The sequence below is a fragment of the Siphateles boraxobius genome, unplaced genomic scaffold, assembly GCF_051911475.1.
Source record: "Siphateles boraxobius isolate OS27281-9 unplaced genomic scaffold, OSU_SipBor_1 33, whole genome shotgun sequence".
Classification (NCBI taxonomy): Eukaryota; Metazoa; Chordata; class Actinopteri; order Cypriniformes; family Leuciscidae; genus Siphateles; species Siphateles boraxobius.
This window is the reverse complement of record NW_027508953.1, coordinates 8077409-8088802: the sequence shown is the minus strand read 5'-3', so window position 1 is coordinate 8088802 and position 11394 is coordinate 8077409. Positions and strand designations below refer to the sequence as shown.

The 11394-nt window shown below is 39.9% G+C and overlaps 1 protein-coding gene across 3 annotated transcripts in view; it reads left to right on the top strand.

Moving 5' to 3' along the window:
- Positions 1-1647: 1647 nt before the first annotated feature.
- arhgef2a (Rho guanine nucleotide exchange factor (GEF) 2a) overlaps positions 1648-11394 on the top strand; it is an 86830-nt gene continuing 77083 nt past the window's right edge. The window contains exon 1 of one of the 3 annotated variants that reach the window (XM_077195338.1): positions 1648-1927. The gene's annotated coding sequence lies outside the window, so the exon portion shown is untranslated. The remainder of the gene's footprint in view (positions 1928-11394) is intronic. The other 2 variants (XM_077195337.1, XM_077195343.1) reach the window with 2 other exon arrangements.

The following is an 11394-nucleotide window of genomic DNA, read 5'->3' as shown; positions in this document are numbered from 1 at the left end:
TGGCATGAACAGATATATACAGCTGTTATAAATTGTGTTTGACATGTAAAGCAGTTAACAAATTTACAACTTTGAGTGTGATCAACAGAGATTTCATGTGAAGAGCCACTTTAAATGTACTTGAATGAAGTCATGCAGTGTTGAGCTTTATGAAACGCTGCTTGAATTATTCTAGACACTAATTGTTGCCTTTATTGTCAGTCTCAAGAAACCATATCGATTTAATTTTTGATAGTGCTCTACTGATATATATATATATATATATATATATATATATATATATATATATATATATATATATATATATATATATATATTGTCTTTTTGACAGGAAACTGGTCTTCCTTGTAGGTTTAAAAATAAATGTTCAGTTTAAGAAGTCTTCCATTATCCAAACATAGCTACAACATGTTGCCCTCTTACACTCTTGCCTATAGAATTTGTAATGTGAATATCGCACAAATTAATATTATATATTACTGTCATGATATATTTTGTAAGCTATACCTGACTTGCAAGAATGTTACTGTGTCTTCTGTTATGTAACATTTGCCTGAGGGTTGTAATTCCTTTAATATGTAAGAACACAGTATAATGAAACAAATATGTCAACAGACCACTGTTTTTGTTTTTTTATTATGTTTATTTATGTTTTTTTAATGGAGCATGTCAGATTAGTGAGTGTGATTTTTTTTCTCTCTATGTGTCAGATTTTCTAATGCAGTATTTGTGTGTCTCATTTGTTTGTGTATTTGCAAATATATAATGATTTGGTGTGTGTTTAGTTTTTTTATATGATTTGATACTATTGTCTTAGCTATATAAAAATATGTCATTGAGTAATTTGGTGCATGCGTTTTTTCCTATAAAATTTGTTAGTTTAAATGTATGTCATGGTTTGTTTTGATTCTGCTTTGTGTAAATTAAAAGCAGTTTGTCCTTTAATTTAATGTCTGATGAATTTTGTTTCCGCACATGCACATATCAGGGTTTCCACCATCATGGAAAGCCAGGAAATATCGAGGAATTTCAAAAGTGTGATTTGCAGGGCTGGAAAAATAAATTGAGAAAACATTAACAAAAATAAATAATGCACCTATTATTATTAATAGTAATTAAGATGTAACAGAAATTAATCTAGTGAATATATTGTAGAATAAATGATGTTTCACTAAAATTAAGAAATTGACAATATTCGTAATAATAAATTAATGTGAATGTATATTGAAACTGCTATAAGAATCTGCTCAGTGAACAAATTAACAAAAATGTAAAAAATAATCAATAATACAATGTCATGGAGATTTTAAAGTGAATATATATTTTTTCTAGTTATGCTCATCTCAAAAAATCAAGAAAGTTCTCATAGTGAGTACAATGTTAAAAATCCTTATATAGCAAATAACACATGACTGGAAAAGTCATGAAAACCAGTTGGTCAAACAGTGTAGGAACCCTGACATCATCTGTGCTCAATTACCAAATTATTAGATAAATAGTCTTTATTAATCCCATGATCACGTCTGCACAGACTAATTTCACTTCACTCTCTCAAACACACACACATTTGGAGTCTGTTTCTAAATGATATGGGCCATAAATACAGTCCAACTGCAGCACACCTGGACCTGTGATGTCGTCACGGATGTGGGCGTGGCGACTGCGCTGGTCAGAGGCCGCGGGAGCGAGCACAGGAATTCCCGGCGAACGAGGGGTTGAATAATGATGTAGGCTACTTTACCAGAGTTTGTCCGGGAATTTCATGATTGAAAAACATTTGGTCTACGGTGCTTAGATGAACACACCATTTGGATTGGTGCTTGAAGTGCTTGAAGAGGAAGTAAACATCGAGGAGCGTCTGTCTGTGTGAAATTGAAAAAGACGTTAGGATATAATATAACGTTAAACAGAACATCACAGCGGACAGGTAAGTCACTAAAAGTTACTAAAAACAGTTTTTATTAAGTGGGACCACTTATTGACTGTCTGGTACAGTTAAAACAATCACAATGAAAAGAGAAAAATAAAGGAAAAGAGTAACAGTAGAACACCAGTTAACTAAATATTTTAAGTGCCATTAACGTTAGCCTGACGTTACTTCATCGACCAAATATCAATAAGCTGACACGTAACGTTATGTACATTTCCTGCGCTATACAGGTTCTTTTTATATGTCAGTTCAGAGAACTGACATGTTTAATAATCCCTTACATTGTAAAATAGTTAATTGTATGTGTGCGCGTAACCCGGTCTGTTCTTTCTGTAAACAATGACAGCCGTTAAGAGTGAAGAAAGGATTAGGAGAAGGAAATTCTATTTGGATGTTGAGAATGTGTAATTGAGTGTGCGAAAGAAAGCTCTTTGTGTCTGACCCTATATCTATAATCTCCAGGGGCCCCTGTGCTACCTGAGACCTTTGTGAGGAACTGCTGCTTTTCTTGCCAATGGAGTTCTGTTTAAAAACATGACTTCATGGAGAGAGAGGGAGAGAGAATGAGCAAAGAGGATTGAACTGGGAAAAGAGAGGTTAAGGGTGAAATTGACAGAAAAGATGAGCTAAGCAGGATCAGGATCTTTTTGCTTTGGAGATGATGGGACAGCGGTAGATGAAAGTGTAGCATACAAAAGAACCATACGTGAGTCACTTTCTAGATGGAATCAAAGAATGCATAGGCAAGCTCTTAAATTAATGCTTATACAGTATAGCCTATAAACAAACAGAATTATTTTTATTTGAATGTCATTTGAGATGCCATTTCATTAATTTACATTTATTAATTATTATTTGTATGTTGTTATTATTATTTATGTTGTTGTTTTTTTAAAAATTAAAAAAAGTAAAGAAATTGAACTTAAAAAGAGACAGACCATTAAATGGCAACGTAAGGACATTTAAGGCAATAAGAAAAGGGGGAAACGTTGAGCAGAGGTCAGCGAACCCAATGAATGAGTGTGGCCTGAGTCTCAAGTGTGTTATTGGCACAGTTGCTGTTAACAGCGTCATTATGCGGAGGAGCACTGTAGAAGTCAGTGTATCGTAAACATGGAATCTCTCATTCTTCCATGCTGCAAATACGACTGGAATGCTTTCTTGGAAGCCACACAGTTCCACTTCATTTTGCTAACTTAAAGATAAGGGGCCGGTTGCATAAAACGCTGTCTTACAAGTTAGTCATACATTTTTTTTGGCCTAATTTGATACCGAAAAGTAAGACTGACTGCCCCTTGACTAAATTCTAGCGGCTCATACTACAGTAGATCTTAAAACACTGTCTTGACATGACATAATGGCTATATTTACGCAACTGGCCCCTGAGCTGATTCTCATTGATTACCATTGATTCTCCGGAACAGTTGATCTGATTGCGAATGCATTGATTTCTGATAAAAAACAGAAATCAATGAGGTAATTTCCTTTGATAAGTGTCAGTGCTTTTGATCTTTTGGCCTTTTAAAGTTTCTTCAACTAGCCTAATGCCTTTACAATGATTCTTGAGATTATTTGAATATGACACTGCATATTTACTAGAACTTAAAGTGCTGTTCATCGGTTGATCTTGAATTGTTCAAAGTCTGCCGTAAAAGGAAACTCCTTATCCTTGGCAAACAGAGGTCTAGTCATTAGTAAGAGCTTTTCTGAGTTCTGTATTACTTAGAACCCCCTGAGACTACGAATAAGAAAAGGAAGAGGAGATAAATAGAGTGAGGGGTGACAAAGGGAAGGGGGTGGAGGGCATGTTTATAGTCACTTGGTGACTGACAGCACACAAGGTGGCGAGGGGGGTAGACATCTTCAGAGAGATAGAAGTAAATGTGAAAAAGTAAAATGTCATTTAGAAAAGAAACAGCCCGAATTAAGTTCATTTGGAGCTAATTTCGGGAGTTAGGAAAAGTTCAGAATTTTTTTTGCTGGTAAACGCCTTCCAACTACCATAGAGTGATGCAGGTATGATGTCACAACTGGTAGTTAGTATCACACTGGTTCTCTCGACAAAAACCCAATAGGATTTTCCAATAGGCTTTTGGATTATCCCTAAAAACAAGCTCTGTGATCAACAAAAGCTTAAATGATACTTACATGTTTTGTCTATTAAGATAATTATCACAGGTGGACACAACTTTTATGAATTTTGAAGCCTAAATGCAGTCGCCAGAAATAAAGGCTATAAATAAATTACACCACGGTCCCATGAATTCAACGTCACCATGACTAAACTCTTTCAGTCTTTATCTAAAATCATTTTCCCAGTATATTTGAGTTAGAATAGTTTGTAAGAGCACAATTATAAACAACAATGCTGTAAAAGCCAATTGAGTTACCTGTTTAATCTCCTCGACACCCTCTGTAGTCCCATTTAGACATTTGTTAGCAACCGCCTTTTTCAAGACACTTAACAGCTTCAAACAATCATGAGTGTGTTAATACTGATGTGTTTTATGTCGTAGAATAAAACATGAAAGTGTCCAAAGCCTGTGTTTACCACAGACCTTATTTCAGCCATTTAACTAAAACCCCTTTCAAACAAACAATTGACTTCAAGACGATGGGACCAGAAATCCTAAAATGCTAACTTGCTTCCTCGTTCTGGCCTACAAAGTGATGTCATACTTGCACCACTTTATTAGTCCGTGGTTATTACGCAACAGGTATATGAGTCTATGAGGCTCCACCTTTGACGTGGAAATCTCTGGTTCATTTCTTCTGTTTAGTCCGTGGAGGTTAGACATGAGTAAAAACAAAAAACATAGCTACTTTAGTAGAAATTGAAGTTGTCTAAATGAAAGTGACACTGACACAGTTTTTTTATGTTTAATACTGTAAAGCTGCTTCCTTTAAAGCATTGTATAAAAGGTTATACAAATAAATATGTCATGACTGGAGTGCCGAATTGCAGAGCTATTGCAAACATACCCACATCGCTATGATCAGATGCTTTCTTAACTGCTTTTTTCTCACCACTTTCATTTTTGTTTTATTCTTTTTTTAGTATGTTGTTGTATTGTTATGTATGATTGTGTACACTCCTTTTTTGTCTATATAATGTATGGTTTTATGTTATAAGAATATTTTTTTGTGTTGAAGTCTATAGACCCCAGGAAGAATAGCTACTGCATTTGCAGCAGCTAATGGGGATCTTAATAAACTAAACTAAACTAAACTTTCGTTTTGTTGTGTTTTTAATTTGTTATTGAGAGGAAAGCGAGCAGCACATATTCATATTTTTTTGAACTCCGCTCTCTACAGTGTGGGTGGCATCAGGATGTTTGCTAACAGTATACTGCTGCTCACGTATCGAACTTCTTTTTCTAGACAGGGCAACTCCTGTCCTGGAGGGCCACTGTCCTGCAGAGTTTAGCTCCATCCCTAATCAAATACAGCTGAACATTCTCTACAATAAGGGAATCCACTTCACCGGGTAATTATTCCTGTACAGCGATGTTTTATCCTTTTGTGTTTGGAAAAAGAAAGGGCATATGGCATTAGAACAAAACCAGGGTGAGTAAATGATGACTTAGTTTTCAAGAAAAATTAAAGGAATCAACCAGGTGATACTGTACGTACTTCTAAACCATTTCGCCATAAATTTTGCTTATTAACATGAATTAAAAAAGCAGCATGAACATTTTTAAAAACATCTCCTTTTGTGTTCCACAGAAGAAAGTGAGTAATGCAATTGTTTGTAATTTTAGTGAACTGTCATTTTAAATTGTAAGGGGTTGTTGGATTTACTTTTTTGATGTCCTAATTCATAAAATTAGTCCTGCAGACTGTCAATAAGTTTCTGTTCATCAGGCAACCACAGCCAGTTTCATGAATTCCATCAATTTGATTCGGTTGTAATCAGAATCACCCACTTGTATTTCTGCAGTACAATTCAAGAGGCTGTTTAAATGTCAAAAGTGCAGTTGCCTCAGTTTTGGATGCCAGTTCATTTGCTAATGGTGACACTTTCAGGTGAGTCATAAACTGAGCGCAGTGATGCACCTTCAATCACCACCGATTCGACTCTCACACACATGCGTGTACACACACTCTCATGCAGCTTGCGACCTGTAGTTCACCCTGACTCACTGTACTGTACACATCCTTTCTCCCATTGTTATGCATGTTTGCTCTCTGGGAGAGGGACCCAGTGTGAAAATGACATCAGTGGATTCTGAAAGAAGGGAGGGGAATATAAAAACATGGGCTGTAAGAAAATCGCAGGACATTCAAAAGAAAGCTTCGACGGAAAGTTGTTGCCTTTGAGCCATCAAAACAAAATGTCGTGTGATTCATAGAAAGTAATGCACAATGCAAGCTTTGTGTAGCAGTTGAACTAGATGCAGGTTTTACTTTGCATGGCTTTTTACTTTTGAACTTAGGGTCACTTGACAACAATACTACAGTTGTAATATTTAATGTTATATACTTACAAAGGTACACTTTGCTTGTACTGGGTCTTGCTAGTGGACCCCATTTTGCCCCTAAAAGTACCTTAAAGGGTTAGTTCACCCAAAAATGAAAATGATGTGATTAATGACTCACCCTCATGTCGCGCCATGCCCGTAAGACCTCCATTCATCTTCAGAACACAGTTTAAGATATTTTAGATTTAGTCCGAGAGCTTTCTGTCCCTCCATTGAAAATGTATGAACGGTATACTGTCCTTGTCCAGAAAGAAAATAAAGACATCATCAAAGTAGTCCATCTGACATCAGTGGGTTAGTTAGAATGTTTTGAATCATCGGAAATACATTTTGGTCCAAAAATAACCAAAACTACGACTTTATTCAGCATTGTATTGTCTTCCGGTTCTGTTGGGGATCCGCGTTCAGTGACGCTGCTGACGTAAGACGCTGCTGACGTGTGTCTGGTGCACCCGAGCTTCGTTTACAGTCTGAGGGAGACGCCCGCTGGTAACAAAACAATCTTCACAAACATGTCTAAGGATTTCCACACAGAGCAAAACTTGCATTTTTTTGCCCAGCCATATTTATTTGAACCCGAATACACGGACGCACCAGATACACGTCAGCAGCGTCTTATGTCATCAGCGTCAGTGCGGACTCGTGAACACGGATCCCCAACAGAACCGGAAGACAATACAATGCTGAATAAAGTCGTAGTTTTGGTTATTTTTGGACCAAAATGTATTTCCGATGCTTCAAAACATTCTAACTAACCCACTGATGTCACATGGACTACTTTGATGATGTCTTTATTTCCTTTCTGGACAAGGACAGTATACCGTTCATACATTTTCAATGGAGGGACAGAAAGCCCTCGGACTAAATCTAAAATATCTTAAACTGTGTTCTGAAGATGAATGGAGGTCTTACGGGCTTGGAGCGACATGAGGGTGAGTCATTAATGACATAATTTTCATTTTTAGGTGAACTAACCCTTTAACTCTTTGTGGCATAGATTCAATAAGTTGCTGAGATTCCTCAGAGGTTTTGGTCTATATCGACATGATAGCATCGCACAGTTGCTGCAGATTTGTCAGCTGCGTATCCATGATGTGAATTTCCTGTTCTTCCACATCCCAAAGGTCTGAGGATTGAGATCTGGTGACAGTGGAGGCCATTTGAGTATAGTGAACTCATTGTCATGTTCTAGAAACAAGTTTGAAATGGTTTAAGCTTTGTGACGGTGTGTTATCCTGCTGGATGTAGCCATCAGTAGATGGGTACACACTGTGGCCATAACATGATCAATACTCAGGTAGTGTGTGGCATTTAAACAATGCGCAATTGGTACTAAGGGGCCCAAAGTGTGCCAAGAAAATATCCACGCCATTACACCACCAGCAGCAGCCTGATCTGTTGATACAAGGCAGGATGAATCCATGCTTTCATGTTGTTTAAGACAAATTCTGACCCTACCATCTGAATGTTGCTGCAGTTGTAGCATCAGTTTCCTGTTCTTAGCTGACAGGAGTGTCACCTGGTGTGGTCTTCTGCTGCTGTAGTGTATCTGCTTCAATGTTCACCGTATTGTGCGTTCAGAGATGCACTTCTTCATACATTTGTAACAAGTGGTTATTTATGTTACTGTTGCCTTTCTATCAAACTGTAAACCCGAATAAGTTGGCAACAATTGCCTCAAAGTTTTTAAGTTAAAGGAGAACTCCGGGCAATTTTTAAGTTAATCTTGATCGTTAGACCTTTGTGAGTAGTGACTATAGAAAAAAAGGTAATCTTTAGAGCGTAGTACTTCTACGGGAGTTTGCACATCAAGTTGAAGTACAACTAGCCACAACTGCAGAATCTCGAGGTCATGAAAAGGAAGACGATGAAAATTTAAGCTCTTATATTTTCGCATTCTGTTGCCACAATTCGGAAAGGCACAAACACGAACCATTTCTTCTTCACTTGTAAGCAACTCTGATCTTAACTCGTCGCACTTGATCAACGCTCCTCCCACCTGGACATAGTTTACCTTTTCCGGCTACAGCACGGGACTGCAGCGCGAGACTACAGCTTGCCGTCTAAAAGACTATTTAGGTGAGTTGAAACAATGGCTAAGTTGCTAAACGCATCTTGTTCACATGTAGGGTCCCTGTTCATGTTGGACAGACATTTTAATTGCATTTTGTGTCTGTTAAGAGGCTCAAAAACGCCCTTTATGTCCATGCCCCCATAACTGCCGTTTTAGCTTGGTGGGAGCTCTGGGCATTCGCGGTCGCAGCTCCGCGTAGAAAGCACCAATCCGGTTCGTTTTTTTTTCTATAGTCAGTACTCACAAAGGTCTAACGATCAAGATCAACTTAAAAATTGCCCGGAGTTCTCCTTTAAGAAATTGAAAGTTTAAGTAAGCAGACCTGGCAGATTTTTATTTTGTACTCATACATTTGACTTGTTTGAGTAAACTAATTCATACTAATTCATGAAAAATTGTATTAGTATAACTTAACTATCTATAACAAGCTGGTTCAAAAAATGCTAACTTGCTAATTTGCTAATGTTACCAAGGTTAACAGTACTTGCTGTATGAGAACAGCAATATAAAGCTTTTAACATTGTTCTCAAACCAAGCCGCATGCACCACTTGTCACCATGATGGTAACTCTCCTAAATTCAACATTAACAGAAATTCTTCTAAACTAGTTTAAACAAAACATTAGTCACTAATCTTCCACTTAACATTAATCTTGCACAAAAAACATGATATTATACTTAATTTTAACATTTACTCTCCCTTTCGAGTGCCATCGGCAAAGCATGCTGGGAAATAGAAATCAGTTTCAGTTAAACTTAAGTTTGTCTAAATTAATAGAAATGATTTCATAAAACTCGACGTAGCCTAGTCGATGTGTCGACTGATTGGGATTACGTTTAGGAAGCCTGTCATCTTCGAGTATTGTAAAAACGAGCCAATGCACATACACGTTCGAGAATAGAAAACACGGAAGTGGATGCACGCACCAGTTGTCTTTCGCTTCGGAACCGATCGGTGTCGATGTCTCTGAAGAGTGTTGTTCTATACAACGACCGAGTGTGTCGGTGTTGTCCTGGAAGACTCTCCCAGTATTGGTGTTTCTACAGCGCGAGTACAGCGGTGATCGCAAGCTTCTGAGCTCTCAACTGCTGTTTTAACTGCATAAAGATTCTGTGTTTGTTGATGTGGTTAGAGGGTGAAGAAGTGAGTGCTTCACTGTTACTGTGTTGCCGCAGTCATTCCTCTGTGTGCTCCAGCACTGGTGATGGGTCCCAATTCCTGAAAGAGCAAGAGAGTGCGTTTGTGTCTTTCTCAAGATGCCATTCCATCCGTGTGTTTCTGGGTGCGGTAGGGCTCTGTCCCCCTCTGACGGTCACAATTGCTTCATCACGTGTTTGGGCTTACAGCCCACTGAAGCAGCTCTTGTGGATGACTCATGTTCTCACGGCGGGAATATGACCATCTCAGTGTTGAGATCGAGACTCAAATTCGTTCGTGAAGGTGGAGTCCCCACTCCCATGCGCTGCTCTAGTGCTTCTTATGGGCCAACTTCCCAGAAGGCGGCTAAAGTGCCGTGTGGGTTGAGTGATTTGAGGATCACAATGAGGGGTAATCTTTCAGTTTGTTTCAGTTCGGCCGGCATCCGCCCAAGTCAGCGCTATTCACTTCACTTCTGTGTTGAGCGAATGTGCCACTGGCAGGCGCGCGGACATCGCTTTCCTACTGGCGAAGGATGCGATTGAGCCGGTTCCTCCAGCCGCCATGAAGAACGGCTTCTCTAGCCCGTACTTCCTTGTACGCAATAAAGGTGGTGTGTTACGGCCAATCTTGGACCTGCGAGTCTTGAATTGAGTCCTTTTTTAAGCTTCCATTCAAGTTGCTAATGCAGAGACGCATGTTTGAGTGCTCCATCCCCACGATTGGTCTGCAGCGTTCGACCTGAAGGACGACACGTACTTCAGATCTCTGTCCTTCTGCAATGCAACCCATACCTGTGTTTTTTGCATTCGAGGGTTCGAAGTCAGTACAAATCCTACCTTTCAAGTGCTCCACAGCCAATTGGGTCAACTGGGAAAAGAGTAAACTCGCCTACGGGCTGAGGATCTCTTTTTCTGGTATGGAGATGGACTCGGTCCAACACGTCTCTCAGGAGGAGCGTGTCTGGTCGGTGCTATACAGAAGTAAGAAAGAGTCATACTGAAACTTTTTCAGAGGCTCCTGGGGCATGTGGCAGGTGCAGTCGAAATAGCACTGCTTCCTCCAAATGATGACCGCTTCAGCACTGGCTTCATGGCCGAGTCCCAAGGTGGCTGTGGCAGAGCGGCACGCTCTGTGTGACTCTACCAGGCCTGCCGCCAAACCCTCAGCCCGTGATCAGACCTTTGTTTCTCCGGGCCAGTCGCCCCTAGAACAAGTGTCCACCAAACACTGGCTGAGGGGCCCGATTCAATGGGCATGCAGTAACGGGGGTCTGGGTGGGCCTCCGAATGCATTGGCATCAATTGCCTCAAGTTGCTGGCAGTATACCTTGCTTTGAGACACCGCTGCTCAGCAAGCTTGTACTGGTCTGTACAAACACTGCGACCGTTGCTCTACGCTTCCCTCGCATGTCGCAACTCGCCTGCCACATCCTCCTTGAAGTCACAAGCTTCTGAGGTCGCTTCATTCCACTTAATTTTCTGGCCTGCTCAATCGTGCCGCCTACTAGGCTTCACAACAGCCTGGGGCCCAGGGAAAAGTGGATGCCCAGGCGGCCCAGCTGTTCATGGACCACTTGGGGGCCGCACAGTTACATATGTTTGCCTCTACGGACTCGTCCCATTGCCAGTTGTTTTACTCCCTGACCGTGCGGAGTACCCTAGACACGGAGACTCTGAGACACAGCTGGCCCCGACGGGACCCGCGGGTTCGGGCCTGGTTCAGGTCGAAAATATAAGCAAATGACTCGGGTCGGACCTCGGGCTTAATTT